Source organism: Tupaia chinensis, unplaced genomic scaffold (assembly GCF_000334495.1).
Source record: "Tupaia chinensis unplaced genomic scaffold, TupChi_1.0 Scaffold000383_1, whole genome shotgun sequence".
NCBI lineage: Eukaryota > Metazoa > Chordata > Mammalia > Scandentia > Tupaiidae > Tupaia > Tupaia belangeri.
The window spans coordinates 1,054,563-1,065,178 of record NW_006159885.1 but is presented as its reverse complement, the minus strand read 5'-3'; the positions used below and the strand labels follow the sequence as shown (position 1 = coordinate 1,065,178).

General features: G+C 44.6%; 1 pseudogene; it reads right to left on the bottom strand.

Moving 5' to 3' along the window:
- Positions 1 to 10,275, bottom strand: part of LOC102485769 (thyroid transcription factor 1-associated protein 26-like) — a 47,017-nt pseudogene extending 36,742 nt beyond the window's left edge.
- Between the last annotated feature and the right edge of the window lie 341 nt (positions 10,276 to 10,616).

Genomic DNA, 10,616 nt, shown 5'->3' with positions numbered 1-10,616 from the left:
GAAGAGTTACTCTTTTCCCTTGGAGGAGAGGTATTTTCTTGTTTTCCCATATTTCTTGTTATCCAGTGGTGATTTCTTGTCATCTGATGGATGGTGGCTGCTTCTGCCGCTAGCTCGTTTGCTGGAGGCTGAATTATTAGTAGAAAATCTTCATTCCCTGAAAAATCTAGTTTGCTGGAGTCATGTGGAACCTTCTTCTGAAGGCCTGGCTTCTTCTGCCGCTAGCTTGTTTGCTGGAGGCTCTCCTGACACATTTTTGCATAGAAAAAAGTGTGTCATGACATTTCCAATGACTCAACAATTCTGTGTGTTCCTGGCCTATGTACTTGAAGTCCAAGAAGAAGGTGGTGACTATTTCTTGTCTGCAGGATGACAGCAAGGCTAGGGAGTGGTGGCAAACCCAGTTCATAAGAAGAGACCCCATCCCCAGCTGGAGATGAGCCCTCACGGAGTCCTGTGCTGTGTGTAGTTCTTCTCAGCAGCCTCTGCCCCTGCTCTGCTGTGTACCAGAGTGCAAGGCAGAAGCCCAGGTTGCAGGCGAAATTCTGAATATACTCCCAAGGCCTGAGGTCTGGGATTATGCAAGTGATTGAGCTGTAACACGCTGATCTCTTGAGTCAATTATTTTCATTTCTATAATCTCCCCACAAACACTATTGTAGAGACTACTGCTGCCTCAGCTGTTAATTATGTGATTGGGAGTCAAAATGAATGGGAGTAGCATGAGCGAACATCCCTGCAGCACCATAAGGCTTATGAATCAAGTCTCAGATCAGCCCGGTGAGTCTATTGTCTCAGGACGGCTAAACCACAGCCCTTCTATTCATCCTCTCATTCATTCAACAGATCCAGATGGAGCCTGAGGCTCCTTCTGTGCTCAGCAAGGGGAAAACAGAAATGAGCGAGACAGGGTCCTTAACCCAAGGGGATCTCCAAACCAGAGCCATCACTTCTCCCTCACTGCCCCTCTAGTCTGCAGCCGGGTATAATCAGACTCCTTAAATCCATTCACTTTCCATTGCTGCAGCTGTTACAGTTCATACATGTCGCCCCTTGCCTCAGTGGTCCAGCCTCTTATTTTATAGGTGAAGAACTTCACAATGTTCTTCCCCACCCCCCTCCAGTGGAGAGGCCCAAAGAGGAGGGGACTTTTGCCCTCAGGTCTCCTTGCTCAGAGAGTGTGGTAGTGTCAGCTCTGGTTCTCTCCCTGCACCCTCCTTCCTTTTTCCTAGAGAACTGGGTTAGTCATATTTTACTGGCGGGCAGGATCCCTGGTGTCTCAACCATGGAAAGAGGACTCAGAGAGCTCTGTCCTTGTTCTGTGCCTGACCAGGTGGGGCATCTTTACAGGTCTGTGGGTTCTCAGGTTTAGATTCAGGGAGAGAGTATGTGGCCTTCAGATTTGGCCTCCATCCAAATTCCAACTTGCCATTCCAGCTTGGGCAAAGAGTTCTACTTGTGAGGGGTTATTGGGTACAAAACTGGCCATTAATAAATCTGATACTCTAATTTTCCTTGTGTGTCTTTTTTGGCTGGTCAACTGGAGGAGAAGGTTAGGTGCCAGTATTCTGGCTCCAGCCCTACCCTAGAGAGGGGAGGGGGTTTACTCAAGGTCACTGGGCTCTTGTGGGTCTTGACCCAGTGCTCTTCTTCCACCTCTCTCTCTCCTCCTGAAATGGGCAGAGCTCATTAGTTGGCACTCTGCTTGCTGGAAAGAGGCCATGACTGTGTAGACACAATGATAAAAATGGACTGCTCTGCATCCAGAGGATTGGGTCTCCAAAATTTTTTAAGATATATATTTTATTTATTAATTATTATTATTGTTATTTTAATTTGACCAAAGAGACATAGAGAGAGAAAGTGATAAAGAAAGCCACCGGGTCTGGGACTTGAATCATAGCCAAGTCATGTGGAAGTCCAGCACCTTAACCATCATGCCACCTACCAGCCCTGGTCTCTCAGTTTCCTTGTGTGGAAACAGGGTTAATAATGGTACTTTCCTTATAGTATAGTGGGCATGAAATGAAATAATTCATGTAAATAAAGTACACAGCACAGTGTCTGAAACATAGTGGTTGCTCAATAAATGTTATCTATTTTTTTCTTTTTTATTTTTTAAGAGTTTTTGCCTTAATGCGTGTATGCTCTCTGAAGAGAGAGAGAGAGAGAAAGAGAGAGAGAGAGAGAGAGAGAGAGAAAGAGATAGTGAGAGGGAAAGTGAGAAATCACCCCCCCCCCAGAGGGAATAGCCATGCCACAATCTCCTCTCTTCCATTCTCCTCCCAGAATCCTGTGCATGCATGCACACGTACCTGGTGTGAGCTTCAAGCCATCGGGTCCAGGATTTGAACCGTGTTCGGCCATGTGGGAGTCCAGTGATCTAACCGCTATGCCGTCTGCTGGCCCCAATGTTGTCTATTTTCATCTCATACCAAATGCACAACGCAAAGAGTTTCAAGTCAGAAAAATCTGTTCCAAGAAGAGGAAGACAATCTAATTGATGTGAAGTAGCAGCTGAGGTGCTTTCCTAGTGAACAATGTATCGGCTTAGTTTTTGAGGAATGGCGATGCCCACCTGGGATTCACCTGGGTATTTTAACTGTTCCCTGCTGGCTGTGTAGCCCAGGCTGAGTGCTCTCAGTACCTACATCCAGAACACCACAGGCACTAATATCTATAAATAGGGAGGAAGCCATAAACGAGAGCTCATTAAGTTCTTACTGACTGCCGAAAAGTAAATTAGAAAAAATAAACAGAGCTGAACATTTGTGTAAACCTCAATCTTTTTGATGTTTTTCAATTAGCAGAGTCATTTTTCATGTGAAAAATTAATGGCTGTCATGTGGCACCTGGCTATAGAATCAAGTGACAAATTTGTTTTAATGACCACTGTCATATCTTTGGATTTTCAACTGGGCATGACTAGTTATGGGCCATCTGGGATAAGAAGAGGCAAAAAGGGAATGAGCCTTTAGGGAGCACTGCCTGTGTGCTAGGCACTTTGTTAGACTCATGTTCCACATCATCCCTCTATTGACCAGTAAAATTGTTATTATCTTCATTTAATAGAGGAGGCTCAGAGATGTGAAGAAACTTGCCTAAGATCACACAGTAGATGGGCATGGCAGTCTGAGTCTACGACATGTGGCTATTTCATTAAACCACATTCTGCAGACAGACACAGATTTGGCAGAAAGATGGGAGATGTCTGGCAGTCTCTAGCAGGCAGCTTACAACAGGGGTCAACTGGAATGGCGTGGTGGAGTTCAAAGTAGGTAGACACCTGCAACAGACACTCGAGTACAGGAGGGGCTTAGGATTTTCCTAAGGGGGTAGAAGTGTCTCTCAGAATAATAGAGCATCCACCACCAAACTGGGGCTTAGATTGTTAGATTGGGGCTCCAGTTTCTGGGAGAGAGACAGCAAGAGCAAGGCATGATGTCTGTTCCAGGTAGGACCTGAGGTTACAGGTGCTCATTAGACACCCAGTAAGACTGTTGTGTAGTTTAGGAGGATAAGAAAGTAAAGTCACCAGGGCAAAGGCTACCTCTAGTGCTGGGGCAACCCCCTCAGAGGAGGGATAGCAACAGGGAAGGCTGATGCTGGCCAGAGAATTTTGGTCTTGAGCTGGTTTTGCCCTGAAGAATGAGAGAGAGACAGACCTACACTTGGAGTCAGAGGTTCAACTGTGGGAGGGCTGGAGCCAGGAACCAGGTGAGAGCCAGGAACCAGGCAGGGTTGACAATTATGACAGCTTTCATGGATTGTGGGACAGGCCCTTTTATGCATAGTCTTCAAAACATCAGGAGATAGGCACTATGATCCCTTTTTATTGATGAGGAAGTAGAAGTTCAGAGAGGTTTCTCTTTCCATTTTTCTTCCTCTTCTATTTCTAATTGTTGAGGTTCATCATTATCTGGTCTCCTTTTTCTGTAGTTGGGTGACTGCTAATTTGTTGCCATTGTTGTTGCTGCTTCTTTTGGCAGTTTGAATATTCTTTGGCGTATATCCTACTAGGCTTCTACAAGTCACATTCTTCTTCCTGGCAGTCCTATTCAAGTGTTGATTCAAGTCATTTGCCCATTTTTAATAGAGCTGTTTATTCTTGTTATTGCGTAGTTTGGGTTCCTTATATAGTTTAGATAGAGTCCCAGTCTCTGGGTTGTCTCTTCACTCTGTAAATGGTTTCCTTTGCTGTGTAGAAGCTTTTTAGTTTGATTCAACTCCATTTGTCTATTTTTGCTTTTTTTTTTTTTTTTTTAATGCTTTGGGGGGTCATATCTAAGACATCACTGCTGAGAATCATGTCGTGGAGTTTTCCCTCTATGTTTTCTTCTAGTAGTTTGATAGTTTCCTATTCACATTTCTTAGTAGCCCTCCAAGAATAAGGCAGGATAAGTTGCTACTACTCTGGGGGATGTAGTTTCTGTTTCTTTCTCTTCTTCCAGGATATTCTGAGTTGAGTAGTGTGACATTATTTTCTATTTCTATCAGCATCGAACATTTTATACAGTGATGATTTGTAAGTTCTTAATGGGACCAGCAGGTGGCATAGTAGTTAAATGCTAATTTTTCTGATAATGTAATTTTTCTGATAAGTTAATGTCAAAACATAAAGTTTATATTGTAATTTTCTGCAGTTAAGAAAAGAATCTCTCACTCTCTTTCTGTCTCTCTTTTTTAATTTATAGAGGGGGCATGTGCTTGCCAGAGAAACAGAGAGAACCCCTCAGTGGGTATGATCACACTGAAATCCCTTTTCCTCCCTTTCTTCATACCCTCAGAATTTTGGGCACACATACACACATGCCTGGCATGTTTTTCAAACCACTGGGGCTGGGATTCACACCCTAGTCAGCTATGTGGGACCCAGCTTCCTAGACAAAGGGTTTAACCACTGTGCTACGGGGCTGGTCTAGTATATCTCTTTTATAATATGAAGTCTAATGGTCCTTTTTTGAAAGGGATCATTTTTAGAGTGAGAACTCTGAAGTCAGACCCCATGGGTTCAAATCCTGGCTCCACTGGTAATTGACTGGGTTACCTTGGGAAAATTGAGCTTTTTACATCTCAGTTTCTTTGTCTTTAAGATAAAGAATACTAGTAATTACTATGACTTAGTTAGTTATGCTGTATATTGGCTTGCTTAATCTCTATCCTACCCTCTTCTAGGCTGCAGTAAAATATCTGTTTTACAGATGCTTTTGCAGCCAGAGTTCAGGATGCAATCTTGGATCTGCTGGTCAGAGACATATACTCAGGATCTGGGTGGCCAAGTGAAGAGGAGGCACAGACTTTCTTCTTGATCCCTCTGCTGACAAGTGAGGGTGTAGGAGTAAGAGGTTTTGCAGCGATGTTCTGTGTAGTGTCCTATCTCTAGCCTCTCGAGGTAGGCAGTGGTTATGGGGACAGCAGTGGGGTGGGGGATTCTTGATTCTGGCTCTGATCGCTGCCTCACAGAAACTGGGACTGTGTCATGGAATCAGTAGCTCTAGTGTCAGCCTCTGGGGTAGCATCTCCGGAAACTGACCAGTTAATATAGTTCTGTAAATCAGTCTTGGGCATCAACATTAGCGTCTACTCTTCTAGCTCTTCCAATGATTGTGTAATGCTTAGTTTTCTTTATTAAATCCTATTCTACTTAAAATATCCAGAATTGTTTCAGTTTCTTATGCTAACCCCCCACTGATATAAGTACCTCTCAGGATTGTGAGAATTCACGGAGGTCATGAAAGTACTACATAGCAGTGCCTGGTACATGGTGAGTGTAGTTAGTGTTAATAAGCATCTGTTATTATCACCATCCATTGCTGTTATCATTATTCCATTCCAAATGTGTCTTTCTGGGCCCTGGGGTGCAGCTGAAAGAATAGGCTTTATCTTCCTCCAAAGGCTTTTGCAGTTCAAAGAACTTAAAATCAGATTCTTTTTTTTTTTAATTTTGTCAGAGGCTGCACGTGCTCTCTCTCTCTCTCAGAGAGAGAGAGAGAGAGGAAAAGCAAGAAAACATCCTCTGTAGGGAATGGTCACACTGTAATCCCTTCTCTTCCATTTCTCCCTCCTTTTGGGATTTTGAACACACAAACACACGTGCCTGGCATTTTTCAAAGCGTTTGAAACTTGGACCCTCTAGTCAGCTGTGTGGGATCTAAACATGCTGACTCATCAAACAATCTGGCCCAAGATTGTTTTGTGAATTGATTTTAATGGTCAACTGTAGTTCTTTTTAAAATATCCTATACCTTCTTTTGAAAAAAAAAAAACTGGCTGGGAAATATGATTTATTTCTTCATTTTTAATTTTTCACTTCTGTGAATGCTAAACTCTTGGGAATACCCATCCTAGGTGGCATTCCCTAGGTGTCATTCCTGGCCCCCTGACACCACACCTTGTTCTCAGAGGCCAGGGCTGCATGGCTTTGAGAACAGACTATGAACTGCATGAACCCTGGAGGCCCAGAGAATGACATTTCTCCTTTTTTTTTTTTACCCACACTTAGCTCAGTGACTGGCAGGAGAGAATTTCAGGGAAGTAGAATAAATGAACACTTGGGTGCTTTGCTTTATGCTGTTCCCAGCCCTGCATCTAGGCCAGCATTTTCCAATTAAATGTGGGCATTAGAATCACCTAGGAGCTTTAAGAAGATCCTAATCCAGGGCTCACTTTCAGTGTCATGATTTAAATGGTCTGGGGTATAACCATATGCTTTATATTTTTTAAAGGCCTTTTGCTCTCCTGCCTCCCATCACTAGGCTAAACCATCACGTCCTATGGGACCCAGCAATACAACGATTATTTGCAGGTATGTTAATCCTATTAGAAGTCATTGTTGTGGTCCCAGTTGTCTGCTAAGTAGGAACAACATCAGCCAGTTTGGACTGAGTCTTTAAATTTCCTTTCCTGCCCGGGGAGGGGTGGGGCATCACCAGGTGCTGGGTGAAGACCCAATTTAGTTTGTAGTGATTCTGATCTTCAGGATCTGCTTTTTAGGTTCCTCCGAAGTTGTCCACCTGACACTTGCCAGGGAACTTGGTTCATTCTGACTTGTTGGGAGTGATGGGACTTAGCTTGTGCCATCCGTGGAAAAGACAGTCTGCAATTGCTCTTCTTTCAGGAACATGGAAACATTTTGTTGTTATTGTTTAAATACTGATTATTGTTGGTGCCTTTTATGTATTGCTACTACAGAGAGAAGAGTAGTTTTGCCAAGCATCTATCTGAGTATTTCTATCTTGCTTCAGCTGGAGTTCCCGAGTTCTGGGAGCTGGTTCCTCCCTGCTTTGAAGCTTGGTGGGCAGTGGCTGGACTCAGCTCCAGTCTGAGCAGCCAGTATTTTGCACCTGTTGTGTTGGGGTCTGGGAATCAGAGTTGGACAAGAGCCAGTTTCTCTCTTCCAGGACCTCGCTGACTAGTCTGGAAGGGCAACAATTACAGCACAGCAATGATAACTGCAACCCAGAAGCAATTTCAGGGAGGACCGTGGGGAGGGAGCACTAGCTAGCTCTTTTCTGACTGAGTGAAGCTGGAGTCTTAAAAGGAAAATGGGTATTTGTCAAGTGGAAGAGAAGGGGAAGGACTTGCCTGGCAGAGGGAAGAGCATTAGCAAAGGCACAGGGGCAAATTGTGGGGCACCCTATGGGAGGGATAGCAATAGGAGTTGGAAATGAGACAGATCATGAAGGTCCTCCCAGCCAGGCTCAGGGGCTGGAATTTGGTCTGGGGGTATGGGGAGTCAGGGAAGGGTTTTAAGCAAGGGATGACCAGACATGTTTTACCTTATTAAGAGAATCTAGGTAGGACTGGTGTGATGGAGAGGCACAAGCTTGGAGTCAGGACCTTCCAGGTCTTTATCTTGAATAATGTTTCTGAGCATGAGGTCATGACCCATCTCCTGTCAAATCACCTAGGCAGGTGGATGGATGGGTGAGTGCGGGGATTTGCTTAGAGGCAAATTCTTGGACCCTGTCTAGATTTAGGAATCTCTATGCATAGGAGGAGCAAGCTATCTTCTTGATGAGCAGCCCAGGGAATTCATACACACACACACACATATATATATATATAAAAACTTGCTGGAGAGACAGAGAGAGAGAGACAGAGAGAGAGAGACAGAGAGAGAGGGAAAGTGAGAAAGCACACCCTGGGTGATGGCTATGTTGCAATCCCTTCTTCTCCATTCTCCTCTTGGGATTTTGGAATATGTGCACACACGCCAGTGTGTTTTTCAGGCTGTTGGGTCTGGCATTTGAACTGTTGAGTCTGGCACTTGAACTGCTGTGTCTGGCACTTGAACTTTTTCAGGCTGTTGTGTCTGGCACTTGAACTCTGGTATTTGAACGGTGGCCATGTGGAATCTAGTGCCTCAACTACTGTGCCACCTACTGGCTCCTCTTATTTATTTTTAAAACTGGAGAACTTCTGCCCTAGGCAGGAGTATAAGCCAGCAAGTTCCTTCTAAGGGAACTGTCTCAATGCAGAGATTTGCTGAGAGAGTCAAGCTCTAAACTAGCACTTCTCTGAGTTATGTGATGAGGCTAAGATTCTTCATTCCAACAAGCCCCAAGGAAGGCAGTCATGGCTGGTCCTGGACCATACTGAGTACTGAGTCTTTACATGTGACTGCCTCTCCCCAGCCGCTGCTGACTGCTGCTCAGGCAGCGGGTAGGTGAACAGCTGGCCCCATTACAGCTTGATGAAGCAGCCTGGATAAAGGCGTTGCCTCCACGAGTGGATACTGATTACCTGCAGAGATCAGGTCTCTCCGGTTTGAACTGGGAAAGCCAGGGGCTAAGTATGAGCCAGTGAGCCTTGGGGAGAAGAAGGAGGCAGACTAGCACAATGCAATGTGGAAACTAGGTGGGTCATCAGAATTGCAGAACTCAGGGTGAAGAGCCATCAGTTCTTATTGCCTGGCTTCCCATTGCTCCACTGGCTCCATCCTGTTTCTGAACCACATTCGAGTCTCCTGGATTTTTCTGACCAATGCTCTCTTACATTGATCTGTCCTCATAAAGACATGCCCAGTATTCGAGGAATCTTGCGGGAGACTCTCCATATCTATCTTAACTTCTTAGGGTAGCCATAACAAAATTCTACAGATAGGTGGCTTCAACAACAGAAATTTATTTCCCACAGTTCTGAAGTCCAAGATGAGAGTGTGGCAGGGTTGTTTTTTCTAAACTCTCTCTTCTTGCTCTTCTCTGCCTTCCTTCTGTGTCCTTTCATGGCTTTTCCTCTGCCTTTCTTCTTTTGTGGTGTCTCTACCTTTTCCTATAAAGAAACCAGTCCAGTTAGATTAGGGCCCAACCCTGGTGTCCTCATTTAACCTTAGTTGCTTCTTTCAAGGCCCTGTCTCCAAATATAATCACATTAGAGGTAAAGGCTTCAACCTATGAATTTTGGGGTGGAGGTAGGAGCATGTAATTCAGTCCATAAGATTTAGAACCAAAATGTTCTACAACTGTGAAGAAGTGAAATGAAAGCTTCAAGACCTGAGTTCAAGTTGCTCTTCCCCTGTCTCAGCACTGTTCTTGGGTCTGCTCCTCCCCTTTCTGGGTTCTAGTGCAAAATGAGAAGTTTGGCCAGGTGCTCTGAAGGCTCTTCCAGCTGAGCAACTAAAGGTTATTAAGGGTGTTTTAGTCTGCTCATGCTGCTATAACAACATACCAGTTATGTAGCTGAAACAACAAAATGTATTTCTCATAGTTCAGGAGATCGAAAGTCCAAGATCAGGGTGCCAGCATGGTCTGGTTTTGGTAAAGACCCTTCTATGGCTTCAGGCAACCTCCTTCTTGCTATGTCCTCAATGGTGGATAGACAGAGCTCTCTTCTCCTCCTTATAAGTACTCTAATCCCATCACGGGGGCTCCATCCTACTGACCTTACCTGAGCCTAATCTCTTCCCAAAAGCCCTACCTCCTAATACCATCACATTAGTGGTCAGGGCTAAAACATGCATTTTGGGGGGACACATAATTTCAGACTGTATTAAGGGTCAGGACATAATCTATGTAAGAGGCGCCTAGCAGGTTTTGTGTCTGCAATGAAGAGTCCACAACAAATTCTACAGGGGGCTTAGGTGAGTGGGGTGCAGAGTTGCTGCCTCACAGGGTTTCCAGGCCTGCTTTTTTTTATGACAAAACAAAAATCTTTCTGTATTGACTTCAATGGCAGGATCCCTGCTGCTATATCATGGTGGGGTTTCTTTCACATGTTCATAGCTTTATGGCTTAAAAGAACCACTCACAATCGACCCAGCTCAGACTTCGTCATTTTATGTCCACAAATGGATGAAGCGTTTCCTCAGGAGTTCTAGTGTGGCAAGAGCACCAGCTAGGAGTCTGAAATCTGAGGTCCTGTCTCTGTTACTTATTGACCCCTGTGGCCTCAGGCAGCCCTTCCTGTCCTTGGGACTCAGTTTCCCTGTCTGTGAAATGATTCAGGGTGAACTCATCACACTCTGAGTGGCAGGGATGGGAGATGGTTTCTAAGTGTCCTTTCAGTAGGAATGTCTCCTGATTTTAAACTCATTCTAAGAGCCATTCTTTACTTTTCATATTCAAATAGCCTCATCCTAGCATCTCTTCCCTCCTTTACCCCATCTAGTGGCATCA